This window comes from Oratosquilla oratoria, chromosome 31, assembly GCF_046742065.1.
Source record: "Oratosquilla oratoria isolate Oo_2021 chromosome 31, ASM4674206v1, whole genome shotgun sequence".
NCBI classification, from domain to species: Eukaryota; Metazoa; Arthropoda; class Malacostraca; order Stomatopoda; family Squillidae; genus Oratosquilla; species Oratosquilla oratoria.
The window spans coordinates 29,427,678-29,432,677 of record NC_134807.1 but is presented as its reverse complement, the minus strand read 5'-3'; the positions used below and the strand labels follow the sequence as shown (position 1 = coordinate 29,432,677).

General features: G+C 34.1%; 1 protein-coding gene across 1 annotated transcript in view; it reads right to left on the bottom strand.

Annotated features, from left to right (window-relative positions):
• LOC143041576 (protein turtle homolog B-like) overlaps positions 1–5,000 on the bottom strand; it is a 238,464-nt gene that overhangs the window by 192,426 nt on the left and 41,038 nt on the right. The gene's annotated exons all lie outside the window — the stretch shown is intronic.

Sequence of the window (5,000 nt, the reverse complement as noted above, 5' to 3'; positions counted from 1 at the left end):
GTTCAAATTGACTATTCAAGTTTGCCATATTCATTTCCCCCACCTGCTCCGCGACCACATTCTCGCCTTTTTTCATATACTTATTTTTGCATAAACCAGTTGCAATTGCAATGCTGTGACGCGTCAACGGAGAGCATTGCAAAGGGCGTGTCTTCATTGGCCACGCTCCTAAGCGATCCCTTTCCGTGGATTCAGCTGATGGTCTACGGCTGAATTGGCTCCTTTGCAAGATCTGCTCAAAACTTTGGAAACTGATATTATATTGTCTGTCTGGAGGAAGGTTAGATTACAGTAAAATGAGGAAGGAGGAAGAAAGGGAGGGAGAGGGAGGAGGGAGGAAAGGAGGGAGGAAGGGACGTAGGTAAGGAAGGAGGGAGGGAAGGAGGAAAAAAGAGATGTAGAGGTGTTGTTATTGTCTGGTGGCTAATATTGTTGTATAGGAGAGATTGGAGAAAGATAATGGTTGGAGAAATGGGAAGGAGGACAAACTGAGGAAGTGGAGAAGGAGGAGTAGAAGGAGAAAGAGGAGGAGGAGGAGGAGGAAGAAGAGAAGGAGTAAAAGGAACGAAATACGAAGTTATGTGTGGGAGGAATGAGACCGAGAGAAGTGAGGGTTGAGGAAAGGAGAAAAAGGAAAGCGTAAGAGACAAATGGACAGATTGAGAAAGAAAAATGAGAAGAATGGAGAAGTGAGGTAAGGTAAAGCAAGATGGAAGACTGGGTGAAGGGAAAGATATATATATATATATATATATATCTATATACATATATATATATACATATATATATATATTTATATGTATATATATATATATATGTATATATATATGTGTATATACATATGTATATACATATATATATATATATACATATATATAAATACATATATATATATATATATATATATATATATATATATAGAGAGAGAGAGAGAGAGAGAGAGAGAGAGAGAGAGAGAGAGAGAGAGGGGAAGGTAGGGGAAGAAAGGGAAGGAGTGGACGTGCCTGTAAAGATAGATGGGAGGGGGCGCGAAGGGAGGATAAACACGAGGGAAAGGGGAAGAAAAGCTGAAGCGGAGAGAGCAAAAGGGGAGGGAGAGAACGGGAGATAGAGGCACTTTCGGAACACCCAGAGTTGTGGTTGTTGTTATGATTCCGCTCTTTGTGACGGTGTAGCTGCATAACTTACGTTAATTAAGGTTTTGTTTTGTGACGCTAGGTTGTTACAAAACAGGTTACACAAGCAAAATCTTGCTTGTTTCGGACACAGCGCTCGTCTAGATCACATCGCTTTAGATCAGGTTGGAGTGGTGCAGGTTTATTTCGGTGTTTGCCTTTGATGAAGCGATGCAGTGACATGACGACATTGTAATGACGTTCACGGTCAAGAATGTAATTAATGACTATTGTAATAAGAAAACAGAATGAGGTGTGGGAAAGAGGAGAAAAAAAATGAAGATTGGAGGGAAAATGAATATAGATAGAAAATATAGAAACAGAAGAAACTTTGATATTTTTCTTTCTCTCTTTTTATTGTAAAGATATATTTACATTGATTTATGTTATATAACAAGATCCTTACAGTGTTTGATTTCTAGGTAAAGTTTTAGTTTTTTTATTGGCTAATTTTCCTGTATAGTGATTCTAACTCTTTGACCTTTGTACTTCATATGAATTATGAGTGAATTTACATAGACATATATGAAATATATTACCGAAGACTATCCCAGTGAAACAGAAATTATATTCACATCGACTTTTCCTTTGAAGACATTAATATGCTTGATATCAATGTTATATGTTTTTTTTTAAATATGTTTAATTAATAGTTACTCTATTGAAGCAAAATAAAGTGCAGATGAGTTATTTGATCTTCAATTAAAACACTGAAAACATAACACAGTATCAAACAGATAGCAGATAAATATCAATAAAAAAAATTGAAGTAGACAAAGCAATAATCCTATTGAATGTTTTATTAGTTTATTGCAAAGTTTGTTGCTAGATTAATAGGAAATTTTGATATAAATTGAGTCTATGCTTAGTGTGTAAAGCATATGAAGTATTTAGAACAATCAACTTTACTGTGCACCTTCAACACATAAACATATAAATTCATTAGCAGAGTTTCATATCTTTATTCAATCTATCTACCGTCTGCCCTGTGATACTGCTTCTGACCCAGGGTAGTGAACAAGATCCAGGAATGACCCGTCATCCAGGAGGTGCTAAGATACGAGAGAGGGAAGAGGGTAGAAGGGAGTTGAGTATGTAAGTGATGGAATGGATGAAAGTGGTTTCTATGCCTTTGTTTTTTGGCTACCTCCCTGGTAAGAGGGAAAAAAAATTGGTATATGTATGTATTTATCTACCGTCTAGTGATTCTGTTCGGCTAAGAAAAGTATTACTACATCTACAGTGACGTCTTCTGAAGTAGTTGATTTCTCTGATGTTATTCCGAATGTGATGTACAAGGTTTGTCACTTGTGAAGGCAAACCTCTTTTATATAACTAGTATAAATCTATGGTTGTATCTGAAGTAATAATTGTTTAGTTAGCCACGAAAGTGAAGAGTTAGATAAGACAAGAGAATGTGGTCACGTGATATGACGTCAAAAAAGAATTCTATTATATATTCCAAAAAAGACTTAGTAAGAGCAATGGCGCAAAGACACAATGAAATTAGATAAATATAGATTGATCAATGAATACATGAACATATAGACAAATAAATTTGAAAAATAAGTAAATAAATTAATAAATAAAATAAATAGATAAATAAACAAATAAATACATAAAGAAATAAATAGATAAGGAAATATATAAGTAAATAAATAAATAAACAAACAAATTAATTAATTAATTAATTAATTAATTAGTAAATAAACAAATTAATAGATAGATAAACAAACGAATAAATAGATAAAGATAAATAGATAAATAGATAAAATTTAATAACTACACAGAAACAGGAAACGTATAAAGAATTTACAGCTTTACCTGGATATTAAACGCTGTCGGGATTTTTTAATACAACATAAATAATGATTTTCTTTTCACTATCAAGAAAGGAAAACTCTTTCTAAGTTTTTCTCATTTTTTCTTTTCCTTTTCTCATTATTTCCTTTCATCTCTTCTTTCTTTTTCTCTCATAATTAACATAATTTACTCTGTCTTCTTTCTTCTCTCTCTTTCTTTTTCCTTCTCTCTTTCCTCTTTTCACTCCTTCCGTACCACATTTTACTCTGTCTTCTTTCTCTCTTTTCCCTCTCCTCTCTTCTTTCTTTTTCTCTCATAATTAACATAATTTACTCTGTCTTCCTTCTTCTCTCTCTCTCTTTCTCTTTCCTTCTCTCTTTCCTCTTCTCACTCCTTCCGTACCACATTTTACTCTGTCTTCTTTCTCTCTTTTCCCTTTCCTTCCCTTTTTCCTCTTCTTACTCCTCCTATTCTATTTCCATTTTCTATGTCATCCTATTTTCTTAATTCCCCTCTTTGTCCTTTCTTTACCTTCCTGCATTCAGTTCCTTCTATCGATTACCTTCTCTCATTTCCCTTCTCAATTCCTTTCCTCATTTTCTCCCTTACTCTACTCCACATTCCTCTCCACTCTGTTCCCCTCACTTCCTCCTCTCCCTCCATACCTCATCCTCTTTTATACCCTCGCCGCACTCCTTCTATCACCTCAAGTATTCTCTCTCTTAAGATTAAAATTTCGCTAATGTAACGTTGTTTACTTTCTAAATTTACCTTTCATCCCTTTTCTTTTCCCTGATCACACTACAATCTTCTCCTTCCTTCATCCTGTACTCTCTTCTTATCCAGCTTCCTATTCATTCCATTGCTAAGCTCCTAGCCTCCCTTTTCATTGGTAAATTCTGATTATTAATTCAAAGTTGGTTCGTGAAAGGGAATTCGAAACTTTATAAGAAGATTCCAGTTCTCTGCGAACGCACAATTACCGATTTGGAATCTTTTGCTTTCCATTTGGGAAAGGATGGGCCCCTTCTGTCTCCTATTGTCTCTTGCCTTTCTCGTCTATTGTTGACCCAAGGGTCCATGTCAAGGGTCGTTTGTTATAATGGTCCGGTCCATCTGTCGTTGTTGACTTTACGTAATATTTTGATGCTCAAATGAAATGGACATAGTCTCAACGATAAGCCAAATAATCAATAAGATACAAAGTAAACACATGAACATATGAATTAATTGATAAACAAACGTGTACACAAAAATGAGAATACATAATCAAACAAATAAGAAAAATATTATAAAAATCTATGTGCATATATGAATAAAAAAACAAAATTAGAAAACTTAGATAATCTGAATCATTAGACTTGTAATATGTTTTTCATATTTACCTGATAAGTATTATGAAAATAACCTAGAAAGATTCTCAGTATATCTTCTAACACCAAAAGATATCATTCTAAGCTTAAAACCTGTACCGTATGTGTTCGGATAATAATGATTTAATTATAAAGTCATTGAATAGGATACAGAAATGCCTATTTGATCACACTGATGACATTTTGAGATAATATTTATAGTATCACGAATGCGTGATTATTGTTTCTATCAGTAACTTAAGTTTCTCCGACCGAACTTCTCTGAAAGCTATCACAGTCTAACAAAGTAAAACTATCTCGATTAGCATTCCCTTTTTCATTTATTACAAAAGAAATTCTAATACTTCCCTTTCCTCTAGACTACCAATTAAAAACAAACCCACAAATAAACTTTTCTTTATAATCCTCATTCATTTTTTCTTTATAATATTTTCGACTTTGTGTACATTACCTTTAGATAATACCATTATGAAACAGGCTAAGTGAGATAGAGTTTCAATACTTGCGAGTTGGACCAAGGGCATGGCTCGTTAAACTCCACGTAACAAAGTTCTCTTTAAAAAGCACCGTACGAGTCATGATAGGATTACGAGTAGTTCGCGAGGACTGAATAATCATCGTAACGATTATGACAGGATCTTTTTCGTAC